Genomic DNA, 17,711 nt, shown 5'->3' with positions numbered 1-17,711 from the left:
TGGTGAAGAGGCAGCTATGCCTTCTCCGTGCTTGCACTGCTTTCCCAGTGCATTTGGCAAGCCTGCCACTGTCCAGGCCAAACCAATATTGACATCAGGGAGAACTGGGCAACCAGCAGCCATAAAGCATGGGACAGTCCTAGAAAAGTAAGGGGTTCTTGACCAAGGCCATAGTTTAAGCTGAAATGAAGCTTCTGGAGACCCAAATTAAAAACAGGATGGTCATTTACACTCATTCTAGCCACTGTGGCAGGCTAGTGAGGGGTGCCTCGTGGTAGAGGCAAGGACTTTGTGACAGCATTAGTCAGTCCCCAGAGGTGATTGCTTCTTTGAAGATTGACCTGGCAACAGACAGTGCACAATTGCTCACTTAGTTTTCACTAGAAATTAAGAGTTTTAAGGGTTAAAATTTCTAATTAAAGAATCATAGAATTGTAATGAAAGCTACTAGAAATAATAAGGGAAACAACTCTGTATGCCAGGAAAATAGGATAGGTTTTTTTGGTTAGAAAAGGTATGAGGTATGGAGATGCATTTTTGTTGAGGGAAATGAAAATGATTTTGTTCTAAAGAAAAAATCCTGGTTATTTCTAAGGGAAAAAGAACAAGGGACAAACTAAAATGGACATAGAAAGTTGTAGAAGGTTTGCAGAAAAGGAATCTTGGGAAAAGAATGATATGTGTGATCAAGCTTGATGAGATTAAATAGATTCATAAGAGAGGTTTTAAAAATAAGCTTTAATATCAATAGTGTATTTACATAAAACTAAACCTTAATTTTCTATCTTCTGGTGAAAGGACATAGCTTTCTTGGACTATTGGTCTGCTTTTGATAAAAGATTATAAAAGGTTTTTCTTTACCTCTTAAGGCAGTCTGCCTTAAACAAAAATAAAGCAAAGCAAGGACTCTGTGACTTATCACAATGATTTCCTGTTTGTTTTCTTTACCAGATCTTTGATTACTTAAGTAAACTGAGTCTTCTTAATATTAAAAGAGCTAAGTTTCTGCTCAGAACTATGTAACTTCATGTATTTGCCTTAAACATCTTCTATTGTCATCATGGTTAAATGAATACATATTGTTTCATGGTAACCCATGATCCTATTTGACAGTGTTTCAAAACTTTTTGCCGTTTTTGACAAATTTTCCCAAATCAAATTCTAAATAAAGTTTTTTGCTTTCAACTATCCTTTGTTTTTTCTTTTTTCTTTTTTTTTTTTTAAGTGTACAACACAGTGATAAAACATTTATATACATAATTCTAGGTTCCAGCTATCACCCTACCAAGCTGTTACAATATCTTGACTATATTCCTTATGCTATACATTACATCCCGGTTACTTATTTATTTTACCATTGGAAGTCTGTCCTTTTTTGTGTGTGTGTGAGGGCATATCTCATATTTAATGATCAAATGGTTGTTAACGACAATAAAATTCTGTATAGGGGAGTCAATGCTCAATGCACAATCATTAATCCACCCCAAGCCTAATTTTCGTCAGTCTCCAATCTTCTGAGGCATAACAAACAAGTTCTTACATGGAGAACAAATTCTTACATAATGAATAAGTTACATAGTGAACAGTACAAGGGCAGTCATCACAGAAACTTTCGGTTTTGTTCATGCATTATGAACTATAAACAGTCAGTTCAAATATGAATACTCATTTGGTTTTTTTTTTTTTTTTTTTAAATAATTATTTTTTATTGAAGGGTAGTTGACACACAGTATTACATTACATGAGTTTCAAGTGTACAACACAGTGGTAGAACATTTATATACATAATTCTAGGTTCCAGCTATCACCCTACCAGGCTGTTACAATATCTTGACTATATTCCTTATGCTATACATTACATCCCGGTTACTAATTTATTTTACCATTGGAAGTCTGTCCTTTTTTTTTTTTTTTTTTTTTTTTTTTTGTGAGGGCATCTCTCATATTTATTGATCAAATGGTTGTTAACGACAATAAAATTCTGTATAGGGGAGTCAATGCTCAATGCACAATCATTATTCCACCCCAAGCCTAATTTTTGTCAGTCTCCAATCTTCTGAGGCATAACAAACAAGTTTTTGCATGTAGAACAAATTCTTACATAATGAATAAGTTACATAGTGAACAGTACAAGGGCAGTCATCACAGAAACTTTCGGTTTTGCTCATGCATTATGAACTATAAACAGTCAGTTCAAATATGAATACTCATTTGGTTTTTATACTTGATTTATATGTGGATACCACATTTCTCTCTTTATTATTATTATTTTTAATAAAATGCTGAAGTGGTAGGTAGATACAAGATAAAGGTAGAAAACATAGTTTAGTGTTGTAAGAGAGCACATGTAGATGATCAGGTGTGTGCCTGTAGACTATGTGTTAATCCAAGCTAGACCAGGGCAATAAAACATCCACGTATGCAGAAGATTTCTCTCAGAACGGGGGGGTGAGGTTCTAAGCCTCACCTCTGTTGATCCCCAATTTCTCACCTGATGGCCCCCCTGCGACTGTGCCTGTCTTAGGTTGTTCCTCCCTTGAGGAATCTTACCCGTCTCTGGCTAACCAGTCATCTTCCGGGGCCATACAGGGAAATGTGAAGTTGGTAAGTGAGAGAGAAGCCTTATTGTTTGAAAAAGTTAGCTTTTTACTTCTTTGCATATTTATGCCCTGTGGCTTCTATGCCCAGCATTTGTCTTGAGGTATCTTTACCACTTGGAAGAATTATGATACTCGGTAAATTTGATATGAGGCACGAATTCTATTTAAGGGTTGTAATTAGGAAGGAAGAAGAAAAGCTATAGAAGTAGCAGGCGGAAGAAAACATGGGAAGATTGATTATTTCTTTGATATATCTTCTTGTAGAGTAACTTCAGCATGTATAGGTTTTAAGCTACTACTTAAATTGCGCACACACATTGACATAATAGGAGTATAGTTACATAACCAAAGCATATCTGTAATTACCAGCCATCTCCAGTGAAACCAAGAAAACCAGTTAGGCACCTTAGGCATTTGTGAAAACTTATCTATGATATGGTGGATATTGTCCAAATGAACTTGAACAGTCTGAGAGAAATCAGACAAATTAAAACAACCCATTCCTGGGGACTGTTCACATGCCATATGTTCTTTTAACAATAAATAGTTTGTAGTTGTAAGACTTTGGAGCGCTACAATTTGCACTTCTCCAAATTCTTGGTTGAGTTCCAACAGTATAGATCCAGTCCAATTTTGTTGTTTTACTGTATGCACAGGCCAGCTTAGATATCTCCTTCCTCATTCCCATGGCAGGTCCAGGAACTGGTGGGATGAGTGCATCTACAGCTGTAGCAGTGCGTGGATCTTTGTTGGGGTTTTTTGATGATCATCTTCTGGCATGAGTCTTCCAGAGGGTGCAGATGTTGGAAGTTCTTTTTCATATCGTATCTTAGTTCATTTTCGGGGTAGCCCAATTAGGCTTTGATCCTCTGTATAAACACAAACAGACCCTTTGCCTACACTTTTATATGCCCTTTATACCCTTGTGTAGAACTCGTTGGAGGTTACCACACAGGAACTGCCCTTCTTTTTTTTTTTTTTTTTTTTTTTGCTATCACTAATCTACACTTACATGACGAATATTATGTTTACTAGGCTCTCCCCTATACCAGGTCTCCCCTATAAACCCCTTTACAGTCACTGTCCATCAGCATAGCAAAATGTTGTAGAATCACTACTTGCCTTCTCTGTGTTGTACAGCCCTCCCTTTTCTCCTACCCCCCCATGCATGTTAATCTGAATACCCCCCTACTTCTCCCCCCCTTATCCCTCCCTACCCACCCATCCTCCCCAGTCCCTTTCCCTTTGGTACCTGTTAGTCCATTCTTGAGTTCTGTGATTCTGCTGCTGTTTTGTTCCTTCAGTTTTTCCTTTGTTCTTATATTCCACAGATAAGTGAAATCATTTGGTATTTCTCTTTCTCCGCTTGGCTTGTTTCACTGAGCATAATACCCTCCAGCTCCATCCATGTTGCTGCAAATGATTGGATTTGCCCTTTTCTTATAGCTGAGTAGTATTCCATTGTGTATATGTACCACATCTTCTTTATCCATTCATCTATTGATGGACATTTAGGTTGCTTCCAATTCTTGGCTATTGTAAATAGTGCTGCAATAAACATAGGGGTGCATCTGTCTTTCTCAAACTTGATTGCTGCATTCTTAGGGTAAATTCCTAGGAGTGGAATTCCTGGGTCAAATGGTAAGTCTGTTTTGAGCATTTTGATGTACCTCCATACTGCTTTCCACAATGGTTGAACTAACTTACATTCCCACCAGCAGTGTAGGAGGGTTCCCCTTTCTCCACAGCCTCGCCAACATTTGTTGTTGTTTGTCTTTTGGATGGCAGCCATCCTTACTGGTGTGAGGTGATACCTCATTGTAGTTTTAATTTGCATTTCTCTGATAATTAGCGATGTGGAGCATCTTTTCATGTGTCTGTTGGCCATCTGTATTTCTTTTTTGGAGAACTGTCTGTTCAGTTCCTCTGCCCATTTTTTAATTGGGTTATTTGTTTTTTGTTTGTTGAGGCGTGAGAGCTCCTTATATATTCTGGACGTCAAGCCTTTATCGGATGTGTCATTTTCAAATATATTCTCCCATACTGTAGGGATCCTTCTTGTTCTATTGATGGTGTCTTTTGCTGTACAGAAGCTTTTCAGCTTAATATAGTCCCACTTACTCATTTTTGCTGTTGTTTTCCTTGCCCGGGGAGATATGTTCAAGAAGAGGTCACTCATGTTTATGTCTAAGAGGTTTTCGCCTATGTTTTCTTCCAGGAGTTTAATGGTTTCATGGCTTACATTCAGGTCTTTGATCCATTTTGAGTTTACTTTTGTATATGGGGTTAGACAATGGTCCAGTTTCATTCTCCTACATGTAGCTGTCCAGTTTTGCCAGCACCACCTGTTGAAGAGACTGTCATTTCGCCATTGTATGTCCATGGCTCCTTTATCAAATATTAATTGACCATATATGTCTGGGTTAATGTCTGGATTCTCTAGTCTGTTCCATTGGTCTGTGGCTCTGCTCTTGTGCCAGTACCAAATTGTCTTGATTACTATGGCTTTATAGTAGAGCTTGAAGTTGGGGAGTGAGATCCCCCCTACTTTATTCTTCTTTCTCAGGATTGCTTTGGCTATTCGGGGTCTTTGGTGTTTCCATATGCATTTTTGAATTATTTGTTCCAGTTCATTGAAGAATGTTGCTGGTAGTTTCATAGGGATTGCATCAAATCTGTATATTGCTTTGGGCAGGATGGCCATTTTGACGATATTAATTCTTCCTAGCCACGAGCATGGGATGAGTTTCCATCTGTTAGTGTCCCCTTTAATTTCTCTTAAGAGTGACTTGTAGTTTTCAGAGTATAAGTCTTTCACTTCTTTGGTTAGGTTTATTCCTAGGTATTTTATTTTTTTTGATGCAATTGTGAATGGAGTTGTTTTCCTGATTTCTCTTTCTGTTGGTTCATTGTTAGTATATAGGAAAGCCACAGATTTCTGTGTGTTGATTTTGTATCCTGCAACTTTGCTGTATTCCGATATCAGTTCTAGTAGTTTTGGGGTGGAGTCTTTAGGGTTTTTTATGTACAGTATCATGTCATCTGCAAATAGTGACAGTTTAACTTCTTCTTTACCAATCTGGATTCCTTGTATTTCTTTATTTTGTCTGATTGCCGTGGCTAGGACCTCCAGTACTATGTTAAATAACAGTGGAGAGAGTGGGCATCCCTGTCTAGTTCCCGATCTCAGAGGAAATGCTTTCAGCTTCTCGCTGTTCAATATAATGTTGGCTGTGGGTTTATCATAGATGGCCTTTATTATGTTGAGGTACTTGCCCTCTATTCCCATTTTGCTGAGAGTTTTTAACATGAATGGATGTTGAACTTTGTCAAATGCTTTTTCAGCATCTATGGAGATGATCATGTGGTTTTTGTCTTTCTTTTTGTTGATGTGGTGGATGATGTTGATGGACTTTCGAATGTTGTACCATCCTTGCATCCCTGGAATGAATCCCACTTGGTCATGGTGTATGATCCTTTTGATGTATTTTTGAATTCGGTTTGCTAATATTTTGTTGAGTATTTTTGCATCTACGTTCATCAGGGATATTGGTCTGTAGTTTTCTTTTTTGGTGGGGTCTTTGCCTGGTTTTGGTATTAGGGTGATGTTAGCTTCATAGAATGAGTTTGGGAGTATCCCCTCCTCCTCTATTTTTTGGAAGACTTTAAGGAGAATGGGTATTATGTCTTCCCTGTATGTCTGATAAAATTCCGAGGTAAATCCATCTGGCCCGGGGGTTTTGTTCTTTGGTAGTTTTTTGATTACCTCTTCAATTTCATTGCTGGTAATTGGTCTGTTTAGATTTTCTGTTTCTTCCTGGGTCAATCTTGGAAGGTTATATTTTTCTAGGAAGTTGTCCATTTCTCCTAGGTTTCCCAGCTTGTTAGCATATAGGTTTTCATAGTATTCTCCAATAATTCTTTGCATTTCCGTGGGGTCCGTCGTGATTTTTCCTTTCTCGTTTCTGATACTGTTGATTTGTGTTGACTCTCTTTTCTTCTTAATAAGTCTGGCTAGAGGCTTATCTATTTTGTTTATTTTCTCGAAGAACCAGCTCTTGGTTTCATTGATTTTTGCTATTGTTTTATTCTTCTCAATTTTATTTATTTCTTCTCTGATCTTTATTATGTCCCTACTTCTGCTGACCTTAGGCCTCATCTGTTCTTCTTTTTCCAATTTCGATAATTGTGACATTAGACCATTCATTTGGGATTGCTCTTCCTTTTTTAAATATGCTTGGATTGCTATATACTTTCCTCTTAAGACTGCTTTTGCTGTGTCCCACAGAAGTTGGGGCTTAGTGTTGTTGTTGTCATTTGTTTCCATATATTGCTGGATCTCCATTTTGATTTGGTCATTGATCCATTGATTATTTAGGAGCGTGTTGTTAAGCCTCCATGTGTTTGTGAGCCTCTTTGCTTTCTTTGTACAGTTTATTTCTAGTTTTATGCCTTTGTGGTCTGAAAAGTTGTTTGGTAGGATTTCAATCTTTTGGAATTTTCTGAGGCTCTTTTTGTGGCCTAGTATGTGGTCTATTCTGGAGAATGTTCCATGTGCACTTGAGAAGAATGTATATCCCGCTGCTTTTGGATGTAGAGTTCTATAGATGTCTATTAGGTCCATCTGTTCTACTGTGTTGTTCAGTGCTTCCGTGTCCTTACTTATTTTCTGCCCAGTGGATCTATCCTTTGGGGTGAGTGGTGTGTTGAAGTCTCCTAGAATGAATGCATTGCAGTCTATATCCCCCTTTAGTTCTGTTAGTATTTGTTTCACATATGCTGGTGCTCCTGTGTTGGGTGCATATATATTTAGAATGGTTATATCCTCTTGTTTGACTGAGCCCTTTATCATTATGTAGTGTCCTTCTTTATCTCTTGTTACTTTCTTTGTTTTGAAGTCTATTTTGTCTGATATTAGTACTGCAACCCCTGCTTTCTTCTCACTGTTGTTTGCTTGAAATATGTTTTTCCATCCCTTGACTTTTAGTCTGTACATGTCTTTGGGTTTGAGGTGAGTTTCTTGTAAGCAGCATATAGATGGGTCTTGCTTTTTTATCCATTCTGTTACTCTGTGTCTTTTGATTGGTGCATTCAACCCATTAACATTTAGGGTGACTATTGAAAGATATGTACTTATTGCCATTGCAGGCTTTAAATTCGTGGTTACCAAAGGTTCAAGGTTAGCCTCTTTAGTATCTTACTGCCTAACTTAGCTCGCTTATTGAGCTGTTATATACACTGTCTGGAGATTCTTTTCTTCTCTCCCTTCTTGTTCCTCCTCCTCGATTCTTCATATGTTGGGTGTTTTGTGCTGTGCTCTTTCTAGGAGTGCTCCCATCTAGAGCAGTCCCTGTAAGATGTTCTGTAGAGGTGGTTTGTGGAAAGCAAATTCCCTCAGCTTTTGTTTGTCTGGGAATTGTTTAATCCCACCGTCATATTTGAATGATAGTCGTGCTGGATACAGTATCCTTGGTTCAAGGCCCTTCTGTTTCATTGTATTAAATATATCATGCCATTCTCTTCTGGCCTGTAGGGTTTCTGTTGAGAAATCTGACGTTAGCCTGATGGGTTTCCCTTTATAGGTGACCTTTTTCTCTCTAGCTGCCTTTAACACTCTTTCCTTGTCCTTGATCTTTGCCATTTTAATTATTATGTGTCTTGGTGTTGCCCTTCTTGGATCCTTTCTGTTGGGGGTTCTGTGTATTTCCGTGGTCTGTTTGATTACTTCCTCCCCCAGTGTGGGGGAAGTTTTCAGCAATTATTTCTTCTAAGATACTTTCCATCTCTTTGCCTCTCTCTTTTTCTTCTGGGACCCCTATAATACGGATATTGCTCCTTTTAGATTGGTCACACAGTTCTCTTAATATTGTTTCATTCCTGGAGATCCTTTTGTCTCTCTCTATGTCAGCTTCCATGCGTTCCTGTTCTCTGATTTCAATTCCATCAATGGGCTCTTGCATTCTATCCATTCTGCTTATAAACCCTTCCAGAGTTTGTTTCATTTCTGCGATCTCCTTTCTGGCATCTGTGATCTCTTTCCGGACTTCATCCCATTTTTCTTGCGTATTTCTCTGCATCTCTGTCAGCATGTTTATAATTTTTATCTTGAATTCTTTGTCAGGAAGACTGGTTATGTCTGTCTCCTTCTCTGGTGTTGTCTCTGTGATCTTTGTCTGCCTGTAGCTTTGCCTTTTCATGGTGATAGGAATAGTCTGCAGAACTGGGACGAGTGACGGCTGGAAGGACTTCCTTTCTTGTTGGTTTGTGGCCCTCCTCTCCTGGGAGAACAGCGGCCTCTAGTGGCTTGTGCTGCGCAGCTGCGCGCAGACAGGGTTTCTGCTTCCTGCCCGGCTGCTACGGAGTTAATCTCCGCTGTTGCTGTGGGCGTGGCCTGGCTCGGGCAGCTACTCCAAAATGGTGGAGTCGCGTTGGAGCAGGAGCTGCTGGGAGGCTATTTATCTCCGTAAGGGGCCTCCCTGCTCCCTGCAGCCCAGGGGTTAGGGTGCCCAGAGGTCCCGGATTCCCTACCTCTGGATTAAGTGGCCCGCCCTGCCCCTTTAAGACTTCCAAAAAGCACCCGCCAAAACAAAACAACGACCACAAAAAAAAACAAGAAAAAAAATTTTTTTAATTAAAAAAAAAAAAAATTTTTTATTTAAAAAAAAAAAAGGTGGTCGTTCGTTTTTCTTTATTCTCCGGTGCCAGCCTCAGGCCTCTGCTCACCGGTCTTTCTTCCCTGTTTCCCTAATATTGGGGTCCCTGTCCCTTTAAGACTTCCAAACAGCGCTCGCCAAAACAAAGCAGCAAAAAAGCAAAAAAAAAAAATGGTCGCGCGCTTTTCTTATGTCCTCTGTCGCCCAGCCTCCAGTGCCTGCTCACTGTTCTTGCTGCCCTGTTTTCCCAGTATCGAGGGCCCTGCACTCTGGCCCGGATGGCTGGGGCTGGGTGTTCGGCAGCCCTGGGCCCCGTCTCCCTCCCGCTCTGCCTGCTCTTCTCCCGCCGGGAGCTGGGGGGAATGGCGCTCGGCTCCCGCGGGGCCGGGGCTTGTATCTTACCCCCTTCGCGAGGCTCTGGGTTCTCTCAGGTGTGGATGTGGTCTGGATATTGTCCTGTGTCCTCTGGTCTTTATTCTAGGAAGGGTTGTCTTTGTTATATTTTCATAGATATATGTTGTTTTGGGAGGAGATTTCCGCTGCTCTACTCACGCCGCCATCTTCCCTCATTTGGTTTTTATACTTGATTTATATGTGGATACCACATTTCTCGCTTTATTATTATTATTTTTAATAAAATGCTGAAGTGGTAGGTAGATACAAGATAAAGGTAGAAAACATAGTTTAGTGTTGTAAGAGAGCAAATGTAGATGATCAGGTGTGTGCCTGTAGACTATGTTAATCCAAGCTAGACAAGGGCAATAAAACATCCACGTATGCAGAAGATTTCTCTCAGAACGGGGGGGTGAGGTTCTAAGCCTCACCTCTGTTGATCCCCAATTTCTCACCTGATGACCCCCCTGCGACTGTGCCTGTCTTAGGTTGTTCCTCCCTTGAGGAATCTTACCCGTCTCTGGCTAACCAGTCGTCTTCCGGGGCCATACAGGGAAATGTAAAGTTGGTAAGTGAGAGAGAAGCCTTATTGTTTGAAATGGTTAGCTTTTTATTTCTTTGCATATTTATGCCCTGTAGCTTCTATGCCCAGCATTTGTCTGGAGGTATCTTTACCACTTGGAAGAATTATGATACTCGGTAAATTTGATATGAGGCACGAATTCTATTTAAGGGTTGTAATTAGGAAGGAAGAAGAAAAGCTATAGAAGTTGCAGGCGGCAGAAAACATGGGAAGATTGATTATTTCTTTGACCTATCTTCTTGTAGAGTAACTTCAGCATGTATAGGTTTTAAGCTACTACTTAAATTGTGCACACACATTAACATAATAGGAGTATAGTTACATAACCAAAGCATATCTGTAATTACCAGCCATCTCCAGTGAAACCAAGAAAACCAGTTAGGCACCTTAGGCATTTGTGAAAACTTATCTGTGATATGGTGGATATTGTCCAAATGAACTTGAACAGTCTGAGAGAAATCAGACAAATTAAAACAACCCATTCCTGGGGAATGTTCACATCCCTTATGTTCTTTTAACAGTAAATAGTCTGTAGTTGTAAGATTTTGGAGCGCTACAATTTGCACTTCTCCTAATTCTTGGTTGAGTTCCAACAGTATAGATCCAGTCAAATTTGTTGTTTTACTGTATGCACAGGCCAGCTTAGATATCTCCTTCTTCATTCCCATGGCAAGTCCAGGAGCTGGTGGGATGAGCGCATCTACAGCTGTAGCAGTGCGTGGATCGTTGTTGGGGTTTTTTGATGATCATCTTCTGGCATGAGTCTTCCAGAAAGTGCTGGTGTTGGAAGTTCTCTTTCATATTGTATCTTAGTTCATTTTCGGGGTAGCCCAATTAGGCTTTGATCTTCTGTATAAACGCAAACAGACCCTTTGCCTACACTTTTATATGCCCTTTATACCCTTGTGTAGAACTCATTGGAGGTTACCACACAGGAACTGCCATTTTTGTTTTGTTTTTTTTTGTTTTGTTTTTGGTATCACTAATCTACACTTACATGACGAATATTATGTTTACTAGGCTCTCCCCTATACCAAGTCTCCCCTATAAACACCTTTACAGTCACTGTCCATCAGCATAGCAAAATGTTGTAGAATCACTACATGCCTTCTCTGTGTTGTACAGCCCTCCCTTTTCTCCTACCCCCCCTTGCATGTTAATCTTACTAACCCCCTACTTCTCCCCCCCTTATCCCTCCCTACCCACCCATCCTCCCCAGTCCCTTTCCCTTTGGTACCTGTTAGTCCATTCTTGAGTTCTGTGATTCTGCTGCTGTTTTGTTCCTTCAGTTTTTCCTTTGTTCTTATATTCCACAGATAAGTGAAATCATTTGGCATTTCTCTTTCTCTGTTTGGCTTGTTTCACTGAGCATAATACCCTCCAGCTCCATCCATGTTGCTGCAAATGATTGAATTTGCCCTTTTCTTATGGCTGAGTAGTATTCCATTGTGTATATGTACTATTGAAAGATATGTACTTATTGCCATTGCTGGCTTTAAATTCGTGGTTACCAAAGGTTCAAGGTTAGCCTCTTTAGTATCTTACTGCCTAACTTAGCTCGCTTTTTGAGCTGTTATATACACTGTCTGGAGATTCTTTTCTTCTCTCCCTTCTTGTTCCTCCTCCTCGATTCTTCATATGTTGGGTGTTTTGTGCTGTGCTCTTTCTAGGAGTGCTCCCATCTAGAGCAGTCCCTGTAAGATGTTCTGTAGAGGTGGTTTGTGGAAAGCAAATTCCCTCAGCTTTTGTTTGTCTAGGAATTGTTTAATCCCACCATCATATTTGAATGATAGTCGTGCTGGATACAGTATCCTTGGTTCAAGGCCCTTCTGTTTCATTGTATTAAATATATCATGCCATTCTCTTCTGGCCTGTAGGGTTTCTGTTGAGAAATCTGATGTTAGCCTGATGGGTTTCCCTTTATAGGTGACCTTTTTCTCTCTAGCTGCCTTTAACACTCTTTCCATGTCCTTGATCTTTGCCATTTTAATTATTATGTGTCTTGGTGTTGTCCTTCTTGGATCCTTTTTGTTAGGGGTTCTGTGTATTTCCGTGGTCTGTTCAGTTATTTCCTCCCCCAGTTTGGGGAAGTTTTCAGCAATTATTTCTTCTAAGATACTTTCCATCTCTTTACCTCTCTCTTCTTCTTCTGGGACCCCTATAATACGGATATTGTTCCTTTTGTATTGGTCACACAGTTCTCTTAATATTGTTTCATTCCTGGAGATCATTTTGTCTCTCTCTCTGTCAGCTTCTATGCGTTCCTTTTCTCTGATTTCAATTCCATCAATGGCCTCTTGCATTCTCTCCATTCTGCTTATAAACCCTTCCAGAGTTTGTTTCATTCCTGCAATCTCCTTTCTGGCATCTGTGATCTCCCTCTGGACTTCATCCCATTTCTCTTGCGTATTTCTCTGCATCTCTGTCAGCATGTTTATGATTCTTATTTTGAATTCTTTTTCAGGAAGACTGGTTAGGTCTGTCTCCTTCTCTCGTGTTGTCTCTGTGATCTTTGTCTGCCTGTAGCTTTGCCTTTTCATGGTGATAGGAATAGTCTGCAGAACTGGGACGAGTGACGGCTGGAAGGACTTCCTTTCTTGTTGGTTTGTGGCCCTCCTCTCCTGGGAGAACAGCGGCCTCTAGTGGCTTGTGCTGCGCAGCTGCGCGCAGACAGGGTTTCTGCTTCCTGCCGGGCTGCTATGGAGTTAATCTCCGCTGTTGCTGTGGGCGTGGCCTGGCTCGGGCAGCTACTCCAAAATGGTGGAGTCGCGTTGGAGCAGTAGCGGCTGGGAGGCTATTTATCTCCGTAAGGGGCCTCCCTGCTCCCTGCAGCCCAGGGGTTCGGGTGCCCAGAGATCCCCGGATTCTCTAGCTCTGGATTAGGTGCCCCTTTAAGACTTCCAAAAAGCACCCACCAAAACAAAACAATGACCACAAAAAAAAAAAAATTTTTTTTAATTAAAAAAGAAAGGTGGTCGCTCGTTTTTCTTTATTCTCTGGTGCCAGCCTCAGGCCTCTGCTCACCGGTCTTGCTGCCCTGTTTCCCTAGTATTGGGGTCCCTATCCCTTTAAGACTTCCAAAAAGTGCTCACCAAAACAAAACAGCAAAAAAGCAAAAAAAAAAAAAAAAATGGTCGCGCGCTTTTCTTATGTCCTCCGGCGCCCGGCCTCCAGTGCCCGCTCACCATTCTTGCTGCCCTGTTTTCCTAGTATTGAGCGCCCTGCACTCTGGCCCAGATGGCTGGGGCTGGGTGTTCGGCAGTCCTGGGCTCCGTCTCCCTCTCGCTCTGCCTGCTCTTCTCCCGCCGGGAGCTGGGGGGAGGGGCGCTCGGCTCCCCCGGGGCCGGGGCTTGTATCTTACCCCCTTCGCGAGGCGCTGGGTTCTCTCAGGTGTGGATGTGGTTTGGATATTGTCCTGTGTCCTCTGGTCTTTATTCTAGGAAGGGTTGTCTTTGTTATATTTTCATAGATATATGTTGTTTTGGGAGGAGATTTCCGCTGCTCTACTCACGCCGCCATCTTCCGCCCCTCCTCCCTTTGTTTTTTCCAGACAGCTCCTGGAACATCTCAAAGGATTTCTTCTCTCTACTTATAAAAAGGGAGATGTTAAACCATTTAGACTTATTTGGTATGTTAAATTACATGGGGAGCATTGTCAAATAAGTGATGATAAACCTTGGTTAGGTTATATTGTATAGGTGATGTTATTAATATAAATATTCTAGAAATTATAGGAAACTCCTTGAAATCTGATATGTCTTAGGATAATGTTTATAGTCACCATTCCATTTATCGTAAGTTGTTGTATGTTACAGACATAATCAAATTTACATTGCTAATTACATTGTGATGAACTGTCATCAGATCTTTAATAACGGGCAATTTTAAGTCTGTCCTTTACAGTTACTGTTTTACTCAGACGCTTTTTGCAAAGGTGTACATACAAAAGCAATTTATCTTCAAAGAGATTCATGAAAGAACTTTGACAAAACACAGGTTTCTGATAACTTTGAGATCATAAAATTGAACTGGGTAAGAATTTCTGGAAGTAATGGAAAAATTGGATTCAAACAGAACAAAAATTAGTAATATGGGACTGATGAGGATGATTACAATTTCTATGTGTTTTTGTTTAAAATTCTGTTGGTTCTTTAATCTTTGTTTTCCAGATATGAGGCAATCTTTCCTCTTAAGCTATCTATGACTCAACAATTTAGTAAAACATACTGTTGTGAACCAAGATTAGATTTTCTTTTTCTCCCTATCTGATTCCTTTGGAACTTGGAAACTCTTTTGAATACTTTTTCTCATAGCAATATAATTAGTTATTTGCATAAATTCAATGAAAATATGTTCTCCTTGAGATAGGAAACTATTAAAGATAGTTATATACTGCCAAAACTTTGACTGGATTGTCATATTTAAGAGAGAGATGCAGAGACTTAGATACTACCAGATAGCTTTAAGGGGTTCAGGTTGACTTTAAGAAGTTCAGAGGCTTTAAAAAGTTTAATCTGAGATTCCTTATGAGAGGTTTCAGCAAGGCAGTCTTAAGAGAGCTTATATATAGTCAATCAGTATTCTTGCTACACTTATGTAAATAATCAGGCCAAACTTAATGCAAACAAATCAGTTTTACTGTGATTATGGAAAAAACAATGGGGATAATTACAGAAAGAAAAATAATGTTTGCACCTTTGTCTGTCTTAGATTCTAATCCTGTTTGTTGTCTTTCAGGTTTTGTTATACACTTGTAAACTGAACTAGATTCTAAATTCTTCTAGTTTCCTCAAATATCTGTCTGACTCCCCAAAGTAATGTTTCTAATTTTTTTCCATCCTTCTGATTTGGAATGACTAAGAACAAAACTGTCCTTGAGCCTCCTTGAAAGGGACTATACTAGGTCCTGCTTACTACCCAGATGGCAACCGGACTTCAGGGACTTGAACCATGGATATACATCTCACAGCTAAAAAAGGCTCTGGTCCGGCACAAACGCTGGAGACCTCTGAATCAAAGTGACTAGGCAGAGAAGCAGCTGACATTGAGACATTCTACCCAAGACACTGGATCAAGACTTCATACTTTAAACATAAAACCCTGTCCTCTTTCTTTCCTTCACTCTGTCACTGGCCTGGAAAGTAACGGCATCATTTATATCTCCCACGCCATTGCTAAGTGTGTGTTGGGGGTGTAACCTCTGGAATTTATAACAATTTTTATGTCAGGCTAGGAGAAAACCTAACTGACCCCTGTCTTTTTTTATTTATTTAGCTGGTTACCTTCAGGTTTGGGCTCCTGGTTTACAACAATTATATATACTAACTGGATTTATTATTCTGCTCTTCATGTTGTTTTGTATAATCGTTTTAAAGCTTTGTACCTGTTGCCTATAGAATCTTTAGAGAAACAACCTACATAACAGGGTGGTGCTGGCTCAGTGCTGCAGGAAGATTTCTCTTGACCTTGATAAGATAGATACAGACTTTAAGTGAGAAAATCCTGAGTTCTTCCTCCTACCTTTCCTTGTTACTCAAATGTGGCCTTACATGGTTTCCAATCACTATGTCCTTTCTGACTCGGGACATGACAGCTGGGAAAGGTCCTTCCTGACACCAGTGGACAGAACCACTGAATATGGAAAACCTGACTCTTGATCAGTGATGCTTTCAGAGAAAGATCTTGATCAAGTGGGAGAAATTTGAAAATGAATAAAGGAATCTTCATTCAAACAGGAGCTGGGGAGCCCTGAAGGGAGAGCTGTCAGGCACTAGCACTTGTCACAGCTGACGTGCCCAGCAGGAAGAACGATTTCCTCTCAGCCTGTAGCAAGCTCCCCTCAACTGTGGCCAACGAAGAGCTGCCACCAATTTGAACTCTTATTTTCCTCCAATGAACTTTTGAACAAAACAACCAAGTGCCTCTTTTCCTCTATAAAAGGATGCTCTCCTCCTTTGTCCCTCAGACTTGCTTATGAGTTGCCATAGTTTTCATGCCCTAATTGCAATTTATCTTCTATTCCTGAATAAACTAATCTGCTGCTTCATAACTGTTGTTTATTTTTTAAGGTTGACAGTAATAGTAATGTAAGGACAAGGACAACCTTGTCCACCATCATGACAAGGGGAGCAGACACTGGCTTTACCAAGGGTTATCATTACTACAGCCACTTCCTTGTGCTTTAGGGGCCTTCTTCAATTTGACATTCAGATCATTGGGCAGAAATCACATATATCTATACATCTAAAGGCCCTTGGCACTATGTTGTAATTAGGTAGTCAGACTCCCTGGGGTTAATCCAGTCCTAGGACTGACGGACAGCACCTGTGAACACCTGTGAGAAACTTTGGGTGGGTTCTGGAGGGGAGTGCTGGACTCCCCATGGGCCTAAGTGGTCACCCTGCATGGCACTAAACCAACTGGTGTTTAGACCATCTACGTTAGGCAATCAGCGTAGGACTGCCTAGTTGAGCTCCTGTTGAGTTAAGAATGGATTGTGAGAGCAGGGTAAACCACGACAACAAATAGTGCCAGAATTTCAGGGGCTTATTTCCTGCTTATGTAAAGAAGTGGGGTGCTGTTCAGGACAATAAAGTGTATATCCTTCATTCAGGGATCTAACCAGGTGGCTAGGAAACTTTTTCTATAAAGGTTCGGGAAAGTAAATATTTTAGGATTTGCAGGTCATATGGTCTCTGTGGCAACTACTCAACTCTGAGCTTATAGCAGAAGCAGCCATAGCTGGGCATGGCTGTTTTCAATTAAACTTTATTTAAAAAAACAGGCGGTGGGCCAGATTTGACCTTGCATCCATGAGGCATAGTTTGCTGATCTCTGATCTAGAATATGGCAAATTTGTCATCCTTAACTCGTGGTTTTTAATGTCATGAGTGTTGAGTCTAGTCAGCAGGAGTGGGAGAAACAAGGAGGAAAGAGAATTTTGGGGAGTGGGAGAGGCAGGACAAAGCGTGGATGTGGCACTCCTCACTTCCACGAATATTCTATTGGAAAGAACCTAGCCACGTGGCCAGTCTAATTTCAAGGTAGGCGAGGAGGTGTGGTCTGGATGTGAGCCAAAGAAGACAGGACAGACTTTAATGAACACTAGCAATTGCTGCCACAAATAATATCCATTAAATCATGAATTTGGCATTAGGGACTTTTTTTCCAATACATAGCAAAAAATGTACATAACCATTATATAACACTTTAAAGTTCGTACAGCATCTAAAGTGATCTTGCCTAACTTTGCAAATAAGTACACTATCCTTTGGTAAACACTGAGCTTTTGTTTTTCTTTGTTTTAAATTTCACAAGCCTGATTGTAAACCTACAGCTACTCTATAAAAAGGTTTCCTGCAGACTTCTAAGAGTAAGAAAGGAGAAAGGAAAAAGGATGAATATAAAATTTTGATCCTAAATCAAAATATTTAGGCCCAGGAAAGTTAAGGTTGAACTGTATCTGGAAAGGGCTCAGCAAAC

Source organism: Manis pentadactyla, chromosome 15 (assembly GCF_030020395.1).
Source record: "Manis pentadactyla isolate mManPen7 chromosome 15, mManPen7.hap1, whole genome shotgun sequence".
Taxonomy (NCBI): Eukaryota; Metazoa; Chordata; class Mammalia; order Pholidota; family Manidae; genus Manis; species Manis pentadactyla.
This window is presented reverse-complemented; position numbering follows the sequence as displayed.